Source organism: Felis catus, chromosome E1 (genome assembly GCF_018350175.1).
Source record: "Felis catus isolate Fca126 chromosome E1, F.catus_Fca126_mat1.0, whole genome shotgun sequence".
Taxonomy (NCBI): Eukaryota; Metazoa; Chordata; class Mammalia; order Carnivora; family Felidae; genus Felis; species Felis catus.
In genome coordinates this window covers 54,193,151-54,209,737 of record NC_058381.1, presented here as the reverse complement: position 1 = coordinate 54,209,737, position 16,587 = coordinate 54,193,151, and the positions used below count along the sequence as shown (strand labels likewise).

Below are 16,587 nucleotides of genomic sequence, written 5' to 3'. Positions count from 1 at the left end.
GCTGGGCACATGGCTTAGCCGCTCTCAGCCTCGGTTTCCTCAATCTGTAGAATGGGCCCATAATACCTCAGCTTACCTGATTAATTGAGGTCAAAAATGCAAACGGCAAACAGCCCAGCCCGTGGCATGTTGAACTGCTCAAAACACATTTGTCCTTTCCTTCTGACCCAGAGCCTGGAGGAGACCGGTGAGCCTTTGGGGACATCTTTATGACATCTGCCCTTCCGTGGTGGTACAGGCAGGCCCGGCCTGGAGGGAAACGGGATGCAGGGACTCTCTGAGCCCCATTCTGCCCCCCTCGGCATTCTCTGGGGGCTCCCCTGATGGCAGACCTGCCCCCCTCTGAGCCCATGTCTTACTAGCTGCACAGATAGGCTTGTGATCCTCTGGGTTTAATGGTCGGGGGAGCTTCAGAGCCTTTTATCCAACCGAGCCCAGAGTCTGCCGCCCGTCCAGGCCCTCACAGAGTGGACGCTGAGGGGCTGGCCGCCTCACTCAGGAGCCACCTCCAAAAGAGGACACTTGGCTGAAGCCAGACTCAGTCCCCCAAGGTAGGAGGTAGCACCAGCACGGCCGGGCAGACTCTGCGGGAAAGGAATGCAGAGGGGTAAGGAAGTGAGCCCCTGGGCCCCGGGGAGGTGGCCAAGTGCAAGCTTCAAGACCCAGGAACTGGGTTTGCATCTCAGCTCTGCCTCTGATGAGCTGTGTGACCAGAGATGATGCCTGCACCTCTCTGAGCAGTCCTGTTCTCTGGCGTGTGACACCTTGACTCGTTGGGCATTTGAAAACAATCCATAGCGGGGCGCCTGGGTGGCTCAGTCGCTTAAGTGTCCGACTCTTGATTTCGGCTCAGGTCAGGACCTCACTGTTCATGAGTTCAAGCCCCGTGTTGAGCTCTGGGCTGAGAGCACAAAGCCTACTTGGGATTCTCTCTCCCTCTTTCTCTGGCCCTCCCCCGCTGGAGAGCACTCTCCTCTCTCTCTTTCTCAAAATAGATAAATAAACTTGAGGGAGGGAGGGAGGGAGGAAGGAAGGAAGGAGAAAACAGTCCATAGCTTCTGAAATGTGGATTCCACTCCAACTCACAGATTCTAGAATATCGGAACTCAAGGGCAAGGCCCCTCCCCAGACCCACAAGGGCCCTGAGGTTCAGAGGCTGGACGCAGGTCTCCTCACCGGCTCTGTTGTGCTCCCCTCTGGTCACCCGGGGGCAGATGGAGGAAATGTGGCCCGAGTAGTGACCTGGGAGGCAGCAGGCCCTTCCCCGGCCCAGAGATGAACATCTGGCCCTGTCTTCCCACTCTGCCTCTGCCCCTCTGCCTTGGGGAGCCGACCCCGCCACGCCTCCCTACATCTTTGAGCACATCTCATGCCATGGAAGAAGCAGCTGGCCCAGGTGTCATTTCAGAGTAAAAGTGCCCATTAAACACCACTGGCTTCCAGGCCCGTCGAGTCTCGGGAGCGATGTTCTCAGACATGTCAGCCTAATGAATTAATTGATTCTTTCCTCCTCTGCCTGCCCCGAGAGGGAGGGCAGGACCGGGCTGGGCGCCTCAGCCTGCCCCCGCCCGAGTCCGGGGAGGGGAGAGTGAGAACCCAGGCTTCCCCCCCATCCCTCCCTCTCCATTCCCTTAGGACATCCCCCAGCCCCCGACCCTTGCCTCAAACCCTTTTTTGGCCACTTTTCCCCAGCCTCTCTCCAGGTGGCATCTTTTTTCAATCAAGACTTTATTTTTGAGTAGTCTCGGGCTCACTTGAAAATTGAACAGAAAGTACAGAGATCTCCCCTGGACCCCGTGCCCCCCGCCCATGCACAGCCTCCCTCACTGTCATCCCACGTCAGAGAGCGCATTGATTCCAATCGATGAACCTCCGTGGACACGTCATTATCACCCAGAGGCCGTGGTTTACATTAAAGTTCACAGTCACTCTTGCACATTCCGTGGGTTTGGACAAATGTATAATTGCACTTGTCCACCATTGCAATGTCGTACGGGGTAGTTTCCCCTCCAAATCCTCTGTGCTCCTCCTCTTCATCCCTCTCTCTCCCTCCCCGCCGGGCAACCATTGATCTTTTCACTGTCTCCATAGTTCTGCCTTTTCCAGAATGTCATACAGATAGAATCATACAGTCTGTAGCCTTTTCAGACCGGCTTCTTTCCCTGCGCGATAATACAGTTAAGGTTCCTCCGTGGCTTTTCATGGCTTAATAGCTCATTTCTGAAAAAAATTTTTTTTAACATCTATTTATTTTTGAGAGACAGAGAGAGACAGAGCGTGAGTGGGGGAGGGGCGGAGAGAGAGGGAGACACAGAATCCGGAGCAGGCTCCAGGCTCCGAGCCGTCAGCACAGAGCCTGACGCGGGGCTCGAACCCACGGACCGCAAGACCGTGACCTGAGCCGAAGTCAGACGCTTAACCGACTGCGCCACCCAGGCGCCCAATTAATAGCTCATTTCTTAAATGAGAAATGAATAATAGTCCATTGTCTGGATGGACCACCGTTTATTTATCCATTCACCTACCGGAGGGCACCTTGGTCGCTTCCACATTTTGGCAATGATGAATAAAGCTGCTCTCGACATCACGTGCAGGTTTTTGTCGGACCTAAGTTTTCAACTCCTCCAGCTAAACACCCGGGAGCCCTTTTGCTGGATCACATGCTAAGAGTATGTTTCGTTTAGTAAGAAACTGCCAAACTGGCTTCCAGGGTGTCTGTGCCATTTTGCTTTCCCACCAGCGACGATGACATCCCCACCGGCATTTGGTGCTGCCCCGGTTTCGAGTCTTGGGCATTCTCATGGGCGTGTACCAGTACCTCCCTGTTGCTTGCATTCGCGGTTCTCTGAAGACGTAGGACGTGGAGCATCTTTTCGTGTGCTCGTCTGCCCTCCGTCTGTCTTCTTCGGTGAGGTGTCTGTTGAGGTCTTTGGCCCGTTTTTTAATTGGGTTGTTAGTTTTCCTGCGGTTGAGTTTTAAGAGTTGTTTGTGTAATTTGGATCATGGTCTTTCGGCAGATGTGTCTTTTGCAGACGCTTCCTCCCAGTCTGTGGCTGCTCTGTCCCCTTGAGAGTTGTCATCTTTTGAGGAGAGTCCGGGTCTGTGGAGGGGGCCAAGCCTTGCCTAAGTCCTGGGTCACACAGACCTCCACGCACTGCAGCCTGTCCCTTCCAGAACCACCGCCTCCCAGCTTGGCTGACCCAGCCCCATCCTGACAGGCAGAAGAGTGCCACCCCCAGCCCCTCTCAGGGACCCTCTCCCCGCCCCCCCAGGGCGGTCCCCTCCGCCCGCTCCGGTTGACCAGGTGAGAATCCCTTTGGGGCTTCTCCCTGATGTGGTTTTACGAAAGCTCCAGCTTCGGGGCACCTGGGTGGCTCAGTCAAGCAACCGACTTCAGCTCAGGTCACCATCTCACTGTTTGTGAGTTCGAGCCCTGGGTCAGGCTCTTTGCTCTCGGCACAGAGCCCGCTTTGAATCCTCTGTCCTCCTCTCTCTCTGCCCCTCCCCTGCTCGCACTCACACACTCTTCTCTCTCTCAAAAATAAATAGAAATTTTAAAAAAATAATAAAAAATTTAAAAAGAAAGCTCCAGCTTTAGGGAAGGGGTGGGGGCAGCCTGGAGGCTGCAGGAGGGGAGGAGTGAGGTCCTAGAGGAATGGGGCCAGAAGCAGTCCAGACAGCCAGGCTGATGTCCCCGGGGCAGCCTTGCAGAGAGCCAAGGGACACCCCGTGAGAGCAGCTGGTAGTCACATTTTCCCGCTCAGTGGGGCTTGCGTTAATTGGCATTAATTGGCATTAATCAGGGTGGGGGAGCAGCGGGAAGTGGCAGTGCTGTCCCTTAACCACCTCCCAGGGGGACATTCATCAGCCTTCTGGGGCTTGAGACGGGGTGTCAGCGTGTGGGTGAGGGGAAGTCTCTGCTCCTGCTTTTGTTCCTCTTGAGCTCAACGTCCTAGTGCCTTCTAGTCCCTTCCCTGGCCCTTGTTCCTCCCCCTCCCCATATTCCCAGTAGCCCCCCACGTGCACTGATGCACATACATTAATTGAGGAGAAAGTCTCGCCGAGAGAGTGTCGTAGTCAACCCTCAGGGGTGCCCTCCCAGGGCTGGGGTGACCTACCCCCAGTGCGGTTGGGTGGGCAGCTGGGGAAGAAAGGGCGAGAGGTTGGAGGAGTCCAGTAGGGGTACGCTCCCTGCATCTCCCTCCCCAAAGTCAGGGGTGTCTCGGGAAGGGGATGGGGGGGTTGGAGACCCTTCTCTGCAGGAGGACAGGGAGGGAGACTGGGGGAGCTGAATCAGTGGCCGGGATCTGGGACTCACTACTGCCTGCTGGAGACCCGCTCCCCAGTGTCCTGGGCAACCGTGGGCCTGGCGTGGGGACCTGGGCGCTGACTCTGGCTGTTGCCCTGGTCTCCTCAAAGGTCTCCTGTGAGCCGTACCCCCCCCGCCACCCTGCCCCGCCCCCGTGAGTCTCTGTTTTCTACCTGTGATGTGAAGTGGTTGAGTCAGATGATATCTGAGGTGTTTCTTGGAATGATGTTTGGTCTGATGTGACGTGATTCTGGGACTGCTAGGTGTCTCCATCCATGGGTGCATACCTCACCCATTCACCCCTCTATCCGCCCGTCTGTCCATCCATCTATTATCCACTCTTCTGTCCATCCGCATAGACGTCCATCCGTCAGTTCATCCATGCGTGCATACATCCTCCATCCACCCCTCTATCTGTCCGTCTATCCATCCATGCATGCATCCGTCCATCCCTTATCCACTCTTCTGGCCATCCATATATCCATCCTTCCATCCATCTGTTCATCTGTCTGCCCATCCATTCGCTTGTCCATCTGTGCACCCACACACCTGTCCATCCGTCCGTCCATCCCTCTATCCATCCTCCCCTCCTCCCTCCCTCCATCCCCGCATCCTTCCATCCATCCGTCCAGTAGATAAGAACCTGTTCCATGCCAGATCCTGTCGCAGACTCCGGTGATGACACAGAAATCTGTGAAGAGAGGGGGCTGTGTGAACACACAGGACGGGTCCCAACCACCCGCTGGGGAGTAGCAGGGGAGGCTTTGAAGAAACTCACTGAAGCTTCCCCCTGAAGGGTGCGGGTGCCAGGCAAGCCTCAGGGTTTGTTGTGAGAATGTAAATGAGTTCATGAATGGCAAAGGGGGTGGAGCCCCTCTCCACAAATGCAGGTGACCGTCATCACAGGACGGACCTTTAGCATCATCTCGTCTCCGGGTGTCCTGACCTCCAGCCGCCTCAAAGTGCCTCCCGTCCCCTGAACCACCGTGCGCGTGTCTCTCTCTTGCTCACCTCTCTGTGCCTCCTTAAGACCATGCTGAAGTGTGACTTCCTCCACGGAGCTTTCCTTGTGTCCCCAGGAGGTTCTCCCTACCTGCAGTTTGAAAGCGTCGTGTGTCGCTCCAAGCACCTGCCTCCTCCGCACGGCAGGCAGGTGGGCCATGTCAGCCACGTGGGTGGCCTCAGCCAGGAGGCACCCACTGCCGAAGGGCAGTGCCCAGGGTCCAGAGGCTGCCTCCCTCCCCCTGATGCCCCGGGGTTCCTGGAGGATGGGCCTCGCCCTTGTACCCCGCCCCCCTGCTGGAAGCTGGCCAGGCTGGAATCTGGAAGGGGACAGAGGCCACGCAGAGGGCAGGGGAGCAGGCCCGGTGTGGCCTCTCGCGCCCTCCTGAATCAGTGGCTCTTTCTGGGGTCAGATGCACAGCCTCCTCTGTGCGTCCCGGTCCGGGTCATCTTCTATAGTAGTGACTCCTGCATGGGCTGGGGGACAGGTTTGGGGAACCTGCTACTTACCTGTGCGGGACGGTCCTCTGTGCAGCGGGAGCAGAGAGGGCGAATCTCGCTGGCGGGTGCTGAACCCTGGTCCTGCTTCTCCATTCAAGGATAAGGGGCAGGGGGAGGGGGGAGCGGACGGTGCAGGGAATCTGTCCTCGGAGTGTGAATCTTTTCCCGGGTGGTGGGTGTCTGCTGACACCCCCCCCACCCCCACCGCTAGCATCCTTCTCTGGGGACGCAGGAAGGACCCCCCCAGACTGCACCTGAGAGGGAAGGTGAGAGCTGGCTCAGGCCAGGCGCCGTCACGACCCTTGATCCCCAACTCGCTTCTCGTTCCATCTCCTCCCTCCTCAGCCCATCTGGAGTCCCGAGTCCTGGACAGGAGGCCAGGGAAGTGCAGGATCGGCCTCCTCCCCCGTGTCCTCGGGGAACCACTGAAATCTATTCCCCAAATCACAGAAGCAATGAAATCTGCTGGGAAGGATCGCCGGGGCCCCTCCTCGTCTGCACATGAGGCAGCTGCGCCCTAAAGGGGACCTGCCTGTCCTGCCCCGGGATGCGTGACCCGACTCCCCTCCCGGAGCTCACGCCAGCCCCGCTGCGCCCGCAGACCGTGGGCCCCAGGGCCGTGCGCTCCGGAGGCACAGAGTGAGTGCGGTCGCTAATGAGTGTCATGACTTGTGGGCATCTGTGGGAGTGTAGTCACCTCCGGGCACCTCCTGCGGTCATAGGCAATTTCCCTCAAAGCTAATGAGGCTTGAGCTTCGGGGCCCCTCACCTGCCCGCCCTTCGGAGGCTTTTATACATAATTTTGTTTGATATTTTGTGTCTTAAAGAGAATCACCAAATCGTGGCTCTGCAAGCTTCAGGCCCCTTGTAGACCCAGGGGTGGAAGCCTAGTGTCCAGAGGCCCCGGCCCAGCATTGCCAGAGGCCCAGAGCCCGAGGCCACTCCCGCCTGGGGGCTCAGCCTCCCCCACTGCTGGGAACCCAAACATAAACCCTCCCCGCTGTATGGCACTTGACAGTTTGCAGCAGGAGCTTCATGGTCTCACAACACCCTGTAAAAAAGATGCTCTTGGGGCGCCCAGGTGGCTCCGTCGGTTAAGCGTCTGACTTCGGCTCAGGTCATGATCTCACGGTTTGTGAGTTCGAGCAACGCGCCGGGCTCTGTGCCGACAGCTCGGAGCCTGGAGCCTGCTTCGGATTCTGTCTCCGTCTCTCTCTCTGTCTGTCTCTCTCTGTCTCTCTCTCTCTCTCTCTCTCTCTGTGTCTCAAAAATAAATAAACATTAAAAAAGAGAGAGAGAGATGCTCTTGTCACCGTTTATTCGCAGAAGCCAAAGGTCACGGGTTAGGGGCTGTCCTAAGGGCACACAGGAGAGAACTGGCCAGGTCTTGCCCCCCCCGCCCCTAGATCTCAGACTCCAAGCCCCACTCAGTCTCCAACAAACCTTGAGCCCCGTTGGCTAGGAGCTTACACTGGTGTCTAAACGCATCCCAAGTTTTCCGTGGGTGGATTCGTTAGTGACAGGCTGCTTTGAATTCGACGTCCGCTCCCTGCTGGCCACTGAGCGTGGGGCCACCCTGCACCCCCTTCCCTCTGCCGCTGTGCATTCTGGGCAAACCCATTTTCGTATCAAATCGAACAAAAGCAGCCTCAATCAGGAGGGTAGGTCCACCGGGAGAAACGCAGAGCCAGCAGGGAGAGACAGGGAGGGCCGGGCCAGTGAAGACTGGCTCCTCCTCCTGTGCGAAATGGGGGTGGCGGGGCATCGCCCAACGACACAGGTGAGGACACCACAAAGCCGTGGGGGTGAAGCAGCCAGCAGGGTGTCCCAGCTGCCAAGTGCACGGTCAGGGTTCACTTGGGTCCTTCCGGAGTCACCTGCCACGTAGGGGACTGTCTACACCTCTGCGTCCACTCAGCCATCAGGGAGATCTCGTGTCTGGTGCCGTTTGCTCTTCGGGAAGGACGTAGAGCTCTTGGCAGGTGCTGTGGCCCGTCCCCCCAGATCCCCTTCCCTGGTACCCCAGGCTCTCCAGCCCAGCTGCCTGTCCCCCGCCAGGGCTGCCCTCACGACTGCTGTGAGGGTGCCCGCACCACCTTGGCCAGGAGCACGGAGGGGATGCCGAGAAAGGGGCATCCCCCCGGTGAGGGCCAGACAGCAGGCAGGGCCCCAGGACGGGCACCCGGCAGCTGCCGTCGGCGACTTGCTCAGCCGACAACACACAGCACTGCTGTGTACCGGGGGAGGGGGGTGGTGGGGGGGGAGGGGGTGGCGGGGTGGGGAGGCTGGGGCGTGAACTGGCAACCAGAGCTTGGCTTCTCCACCAGGGGCAGGGGCAGGGGCTCTAAGGGATCAAGACGCTGGACTCTTGCCTTACCTCCTCGTCCCCTGCCTCCCAGACCAGCTTGACTTGAGCGGTGGGTAGAAGTCTTAGGGAGCAGAGAGGCACAGGGAAGGACCCTGACCATCCACTACCAGTGATGAGTATCTTCAAGCTTAACCTTGCCAGCTAGCCTTCGTCTCCTCATTTATAAATTGTTTAATGTTTATTTATCTTTGAGAGAGAGAGAGAGAGAGAGAGAGAGAGAGAGAGAGAGAGAGAAAACATGCTCGTGTGAGTGGGAGAGGGGCAGAGAGAGAGGGAGACACAGAATCCGAAGCAGGCTTCAGGCTCTGAGCCGTCAGCCCAGAGCCCGACGTGTGGGGCTCGAACTCACGGACCGTGAGATCATGACCTGAGCCGAAGTCAGATGCTTAACTGATAGAGCCACCCAGGCGCCCCATCATGTCCTCATGTATAAAAAGGGTGCTATGCTGAATGTCATGCCTAGTGCCATATTCTGTTGGGGACATCAGAGAAGTGACCAAAGATAAAGCCCCACGGACACTACCGTGATATCAGCATCACAGCAGGAGGGACTGGAGTTAGACACAAAGAAGTGTGTTCATTTGGTGTGTGGTGTGCGTGCGTGCACGTGTGCACGTGTAAAATGTTCCTTCCTACTGGTCGTTAAGGATTAAAACAAGCCAGGCCACCGTCGTTGACAGGCCTTCTGCAAATACCTGAGGTCGTGGAAACTATCAGATCGTCAGAAACAAGGAAGTCTGAGAAACGGGCACGGTCTGTAAGAGGCTAAGGAGACGTGACGGCCAAATGAATGTGGCATCCTGGGACAGAGAAAGGACACAGGGGAAACACTGAACAGGAAGCTGAATAGATTATGTAGATCACATCGTTTACTTAGTGAGAAGGTACCGGCACTGGTCCGTTAGTTGTGACAGACGTGCCATAGTCATGTAAGATGGGGACACCGGGGGGGAGCCTGGGTGTGGGGGAGGTAGGAACCCTCTGAACCCCCTTCATAACTGTTCTGTAAGTCCGGATCTATCCCAAAATAAGAGGTTCACTCAGCGCCCCACCTCCTCATGCTCCCTTCTCCCAGGACGGAGCTGACGGGTTTCTCTATTTCCCGTCTCAGTTTTTATGTAACTTTAACCTGTGTTTGACACAGACACAGTACTGTTGCCCCAAACCTTGCGTCTACGTCTGATTGGTTCCTGACTGTGTAGCAAGGCCACCGGGAGAGGAGGAGGCAGGGCGGCCTGGCGGCTAGGGGTGGGGACCCCGCTGCGTCCCATCACGGCAGGTGCTTACTACGGGTCTTGCCGAGCAAGCGACCTAACCTGTGAGTGCCAGTCTCATCTGGGCCTCGGTTTTGTGTGGGAAGCAGGGGCCCAGCCTGGTGTAGATGTGTGTCACATGGAGGTGTGGGCCTCCCTTTATGCACGTTGTCCGCTTGTGTGCCCAGGGCCGTGTCTGTGTAATCCCCGAGGCCTGCCCCCCCGACGGGGTCCCGAAGGGCTTGGTCAGAGTTCTCCGGTGGCCACAGGCAGCCCAGCCCCATGCTGGAGAGGCAGCCGAGAAACGCCTTCCCTTGCTGTAAGTCAGCAAGCTGGGTATGTCAGTGGGCACCTGTCTGCTGCCCTGAGCTCCTCCTTCCAGCCTCCTTTCCTTCAGTGGAATGATTCACCTGTCCGTCCGTCCATCCATCCGTCCGTCCATCTAACCGCCCATCCATCCACTGCTCAGTCCTTTGTTCGCTGGGCACCTTCTCTGTGCCAGGTTCTGCCCTGGACCCCGGGAAGCAGCCCTGAACATGCAGGTGAATCCTGACCCTCACGGAGAATGTCTGGGGCAGAGCGGACCATAAACCGGGGACCCCCGAGCAGCACCATAGACTCAAGCAGTCGTAACTGCTAAGAGGGGACAGACCAAGCGATGTGAATGAACAGTGCCGGAGCACAGAGCAGGTGCCTGGAGGAGGTGACGTTGGAACCAAGCCAGCAGAAGGCCCCAGGTGGAGGGAAAACCATATGCAAAGATGGGGGTAAGCCTGGCCTGTCGCAAGGCTGGGAGCGGTACGCGGAGGCTGGCTGGACCCGGGCCACGTAGGGCCTTCCAGACCACGGAAAGAGGTTCTGGTTTTATTTCAAAGGCAGTGGGGAGCCGTGGAAATGCGGGTTTTTTGGGAAAAAATTCTTATGGTAAAACTATACATAAAGCTTATCATTTTTAACCTTTTTTTTCTTTTTTTTAAATGTTTATTTTTGAGAGAGAGAGAGAGAGGAGAGCATGAGCAGGGGAGGGGCAGAGAGAGATGGAGACACAGAATCTAAAGCAGGCTCCAGGCTGTGAGCTGTCATCACAGAGCCTGACACGGGGCTCGAACTCACAAACCGTGAGCTTGTGCCCTGAGCTGAGGTTGGACGCTTAACTGACTGAGCCACCCAGGGACCCCCCGACCTTTTTTTTTTTTTTTTTCAATTGAGGTAGAATTGCCGTGTAATTGTATCTTAGTTTCGGGAGTGCGGCAGAGTGATTTGACGATTAGACGCTTCACGGAAGCTCACCACCATACGCATAGTTGCCATTTTTAACCGTTTTTAAGTGGACACGTCAGTGGCGTTAATACACTCACACCCTGTGCCACCATTGCCTCCATCAACCCCAGAGCCTTTTCTGTCTCCCCAAACTGACGCTCTGTCCCCATAAACACTGGCTCCCCATACCTTCCCCCCTCCCAGGCCCTGGTACCTACCGATCTTCCTTCTGTCTCCGTGGGTCTGTCTAGCTGCCTTTTGGGAGTGGGCTCCCACAGTTCTTGTCCTTTGTGGACTGGCTTATCTCCCTTAGCGTCACGTCGTCCTCAGGGTTCATCCGCGTCGTAGCCGGTGTCAGAATTCCCCTCCTTTTTGGGGCTGAATAATATTCCCTGGTAGGGCTAGGCCACATTTCGATGATCCACTTACCCGTCGATGAACATTTGCGTGGCTCGTACCCCTCAGCTACTGTGAAGAAGGCTGCTGTGGATATATGGGCGAGCACGTACCTCCCGGAGACACCGCAGCCTCTGGTCCTGGGGACCCGCACGCAGAGGAATGGGGGAATAGGGATAGTGGTGAGCAGGGGCGTGGCCTGAGTTGTTTGCCAGCTTGTTGCTAGCTTTGGAGTTTATTAGAGGAATCAAGTCGAGGACAGAATATGCTCTGGGGACCTGATGCGTTTCCTGGGGCTGCCTTATCCAAGTACCACAAGCTGCGTGGCTTAAAACAACAGAAATTTCCTGGGGCTCCTGGGTGGCTCCATCGGTTAAGCATCTGGCTTCAGCTCAGGTCATGATCCGTGTGGTTTGTGAGTTCGAGCCCCGCGTCGGGCCCTTTGCTGACAGCTCTGAGCCTGGAGCCTGCTTCGGATTCTGTGTTTCCCTCTCTGTCTGCCCCTCCCCCTCTCGTGCTCACGCTGTCTCTCTCTCTCTCTCTCTCTCTCTCTCTCTCTCTCTCAAAAATAAACATTAAAAAAAAAATTTTTTTTAAACCAAAACAGAGATGTCTTGTCTCGAAGTCCCAAGGCCAGAAGTCTGAATTCAGGGTGTCGGCAGGACCGTGGTCCCCTGAAACCCTGGTAGAATCCTTTCTTGTCTCTTCTCAGAGTCGGGGCAACCCTTGGCGTTCCTTGGTTCGAGGCTGCAACACCACCCCCCACCCCCCCCCAGACTCGGCCTGTTTTCACGTGGCCTCCACCCTGTGTGCCTGGGGCCAGATTTCCCTCTTATAAGGGCACCAGTCATACTGGATGTGGGCCTGCCTCAGTGACCTCATTTTAATTTTGTTACATCTGCAAAGGCCCCCTTTGCAAATAAGGTCACAGTCATAGGTACCAGAGGTGGGGCCTTTATTATATCTGTCTCTGGGACACAATTCAACCCATAACAGGATTCTTTTTAAAATTTTTTTTTTCAACGTTTATTTATTTTTGGGGGGACAGAGAGAGACAGAGCATGAACGGGAGAGGGGCAGAGAGAGAGGGAGACACAGAATCGGAAACAGGCTCCAGGCTCCGAGCCATCAGCCCAGAGCCTGACGCGGGGCTCGAACTCACGGACCGCGAGATCGTGACCTGGCTGAAGTCGGACGCTTAACCAACTGCGCCACCCAGGCGCCCCCCATAACAGGATTCTTGCTCCCACCCATGCAAAAGGCTTTGTAACCCTGGTGTTGTGACACTTTTTTTTTTTACCCAAGGGGCCCTGGGCCTGAGGCCCAGCCATGCTGTCTGTGTCCCCAAGGCTAGGGCCCACCGCTCCCAACTTCTGTCTCCTCCCCTCCCCTGTGCAGGTCCCCAGCACCCTGTCCCTGACGGCCGTGCTCAGCAGAGCGGGGTTGATCTACGGCAGGCCTGGTGTTTAATCTCCCTTCCTTCCCACTGACCCTGCCCGGCCCTCCGGGGCTGCCTCCCTTAGACTTCACTTCCCTTTGATGACAAACAAATGATTTCTCACTCTCCCATTTATGGTTGTCTTTCCTCCGTAAGGGGCCTGCTCAGCCTGTCCAGTGAGTGATGGCCAGACAAATTTCAAGCGACAAGGAAATGTCCCCAAGGCTTCTCCTCAGTTCCTTGGGAGATTTGGAGGGGAAAGGGCAGAGGCGGCTTCTTCTCCTCTTCCGGGCTGCGGCTGCAGAGGAACTGAGGCAGGGAAGCCGGGGTGGTGCTCAGGACAGTGAGGGCCACCCCATCTGTCCTCTCTCTGGCCTCCTTCTGAGGTCACATGCCCTTTGCTTCATGGGGGGGATCACTTTGCTCTGGATAGCATGTCCGGGACCGGGAGACCACGGTGGCTACTGATGGACAGAAACCAAGTTTCCTGTAGGTTAGGGCAGCCATGGGGTGGCAACAGTAGGGTGGGGAGTCTGGAAGCCCAGCGTCTGGCCCCACTGTACTTCTCCTGGAAAGCATCCAGGAAATGGGGCAACATGACCAACCCCCCCCCAGTCATTTACATTTGAGAAGAGGCCATTTGTGGGGTGTAGTGGGTAGGAACAACCCTTCCTGCCCAGCCCCTCCCCCTTGCTGTTTCCCAAGGAATCATGGAACTTCCCAGGCGCCTCCCCTCACTGAGCACCCAGTGGGGCGGAGCGCAGGCCTGGGTGTTTCTGAGCGTGACCTTGTTGGACACTGTTCCTTGGGAGGCCAGAAAGTGGTTTGCTTCACTCCTCGTTGTTTCGCGTGTCTCCTGTGCACATTGACTTCTTTATGTATTTATTGAAAAAGCTATCCTTGTACATTTTGAATTTCTTTCAATGTTTATTTTTGATAGAGAGAGACAGACAGAGTATGAGTGGGAGACGGGCAGAGAGAGAGGGAGACACAGAATCCGGAGCAGGCTCCAGGCTCCAAGCTGTCAGCACAGAGCCCGACGCGGGGCTCCAACTCACGAACCGTGAGATCATGACCTGAGCTGAAACCAGGAGTCGGACGCTTCACCTCCTGAGCTCCCCGGGTGCCCCAGCTATCCTTGCACATTGTAAAACCGGAATCCTGGTTTGAGTCCCTAAGGCCCCAGCATAATGTGATCATCACCTGGCAGAAGGCCCTCAGTGATCCCTTCAAAAGGGGGCAGAGAGATGAAGGGGACAATGTGGGGAGTGTCAGCAAAGCAGAGACACGGGGAGCCTGGGACAGGGGTTACCGACTCAGGAGCCAGACAGGCTGGGATTATTAGCTGAGTGACTTTGGGAAGGTCCTTAGCCTGTCTGTGCCTCAGTTTCTCTAAGTATAAAGTGGGCACAATCATGGCACCTACTTGAGACCAGTCTGTCCAGCTTCTGAGTGTGAGCTGCGACCCCAGCACTCACTGACCCCCTCCTGCGGGGCCCAATGCAGTGAAAGCCAGCGTCCCTGGATGTCATGAATCTTCACCAGCCCTATGCCCCCAGCGCAAGGTGCCTGCCCACAAGCCAGGCATCTCCAGGGTGGGAACAAGCCACGCCCCCTGCAGGGTTAGGTGGGGCCACGCCCACCCAGCAGCAGGTCCTTATGCCAGGCAGGGAGGGGTCAGCAGTGCCGAAGGCCGGGCCCACTTCTTGGGTCCTTTCTCTTCGGCCAGTGGCGGGTTTGCGAATGGAGATGCTGGGTTTCTCTCTTCCGGGGTAATTTTCATCGGATTTAGGTGCCTCCTGGCAAGACCGTAAAGAAGAGCAAAGGGAATTTAAAGCGGGGAAGCAGAGTCACTGCACCAGGGAATGATGCTATAGGGTTGGCACATTGAGAAAGGGCGCTACCCCTGCTTTGGGGACATTTTCCCAACCGCGGTGGGTTTCTCGATCTTTCTTCGCCCCCAGGCGAACACATGCCCGCCTGCATAGGCCCCAGTCTGCTGTGGGAACAAACCCTTCTCCCCCTTTCTCTCCCAGCGTCTACCCTCCAGGCCACGTGGCCAACCTCTCTGCCTTCCACCTCCCCCCACCCCTCCCGCCTGCTCTCCATTATCAGATCTGGAGCCGATAAAAGGAGCCCTTATGAGTCGGGTCAATAGATCCAACTTTGGGAGATAAAAGCATGGGGGTTGGGGAACAAAGTGGAGAACGCAAGGCAGAGGAGGCAGGAGTTGGGGCCGGAGGAGGGGAGCCATCGAGTGCTGAAGGCCCCAAAGCGAAATCATGGACAGACTGAAAATCTGCTTTGATGGCCTCTCCGTTTATCTCCCTCGTTAACAGGCGGGTCCATTTGGCAGGGGTGAGGGGAGCGGGGCAGGAGGCTGGCCGCGTTTCAGTTTGATTTCTCGGGGCTTACGATCCATCGTCTCTGCATAAAAAGGGATTAATATCTGGGGCTGAGTATTAACTGAATGTTCAGACACGCGTGCACGCGCACACACACATATGCACGCACACACACGCACACACACCGCTATCCCAGGCTGCCAAGTCAGGCGGGCACCGTTCCAAGATCCGTCCCTCGTCCCCAAAGCCTCAGGGTAGGCTAGTGCTCCTGCACCCCCATTTTCACTCCTGCCCCCACCCCAGCTGCCCTCCAAGCTCCGACAAGAGGCCTCCCTGTCCCCATTTTGTAAATAAAGGGCAGGGCGCTCCTGATCCCTTTGGGAGGGATTAAAGTGTCAGGAAGGGGGAGGTAGGCTCCAGGGAGAGGAGGGGGCTGGGCTGCAGTTACCTGCAGGCTGTTCATAACCTTCCAACATCAAAGAGGCCCCAGCAGCCCCTTGTCACCTGCCCCCAATGAGGACAGGGGAAGTTGGAAGCTAGCTTTGTGTCCCTGCGTTCCCCACATGTTTGCTCATGGAAGGGACCCCACTGTGGGCTTTGAGTGGGAGGAAGCGGAGAGAAAGGGATGGGTGATTCGGTGAGCCCTCATTATTTGGAGGGGGGTGTCTCTCTGTGGTCCACCTGGGCCGTTCTCTCTGGCCTGAACAGATACCAGCATGTCTGGCCCTGTTGCAGAGAGAGGTGGGGTGCCCAGGTGGCGTAGCACCCCCCCCAGGGGGCTTGGATAACGTGGATGGGGGCAGGTGAGAGGCGGGACCTAAACACCCAGGGCTTCTGATTGTCCCTTAACTAGATCAGGGGAGCTTAGGGGTGCAAGGCAAACAAGGAATGAAGTCACGGCCTTCCCTGGGCTTGGAGAAGGGCCTCGGAAGTCCGGCAGCCCCCGAGCCCTCCGCAGCCCAGCACTGCTTACCTCCCCTGGGTAGCGACTGCCTGCTTGATTCTCTGGCTCTCCCCCTAGGCCAGCGGTTCCCAAAGTGCGCTCCCTGGACCCGTGGCAACGGGGTCTCCTGGGCACTGGTTAGAAATGCAGATTCTCCCTGCTGAATCAGATACTCTGCCGATGGAGCTCAGCATGTCTTTTCCTACCTAACAAGCCCCCCAGGAGATTCAGATGCTGCCCTGGTCCATCAACTCTGTGGGGCCAGGATGGGGGCCCATTTGCTAGGGAAGCAGAGCCCCTGGAACATGGGAAGAGGTTAGAAGATGTGTACAGCCTGTGTGAACAAAGGAAAGGTGTGGAGAGAAGGGGAGGAATTAGAAAGATACGGTTTGTCTGGTGCGGATGTGGTCCTTACGCGGGCGTATATCAGCCCGAGCTGCCCTTCCCTCCTCCCGCCGCCCAGGCCCCACAGAGGCGAGTCCGCCGGTGGACAGGGGCCACCAATGAGCAAAGCAACTTGGTGTTCCAGGGACTTGCCTGGCCTGACCCAGGTTCCGAACAGCCCTCTGCCAGTCACACCCACCGACAGAGAGATTCCTGCTCCAGAGTCAACTTCGGTGACACGCAGGTGTCCCAGGGCCTCTGCTCATCCTGTGCCTCTCTTCTCAGTCGCTGTTCAGTGGTGAGCCATCGAGAGCTCGCCATCGGCCACGCTGGGGGTGTTCACACAACGGAAATTTGGCAAACACGGCCAACAGGGCTTTCTTATTTT

General features: G+C 56.9%; 1 protein-coding gene and 1 long non-coding RNA gene across 4 annotated transcripts in view; one reads left to right on the top strand and one right to left on the bottom strand.

Annotated features, from left to right (window-relative positions):
• The window catches only part of SDK2 (sidekick cell adhesion molecule 2), a 263,997-nt gene that overhangs the window by 83,185 nt on the left and 164,225 nt on the right, over window positions 1-16,587 (top strand). The gene's annotated exons all lie outside the window — the stretch shown is intronic.
• On the bottom strand, window positions 2,445-5,402 carry LOC123382064. Its single transcript, XR_006589831.1, has 3 exons — window positions 5,321-5,402; window positions 4,953-5,000; window positions 2,445-3,100 (listed from the first exon to the last, which is right to left on the bottom strand). It is a non-coding gene; the product is annotated as an uncharacterized LOC123382064 (long non-coding RNA).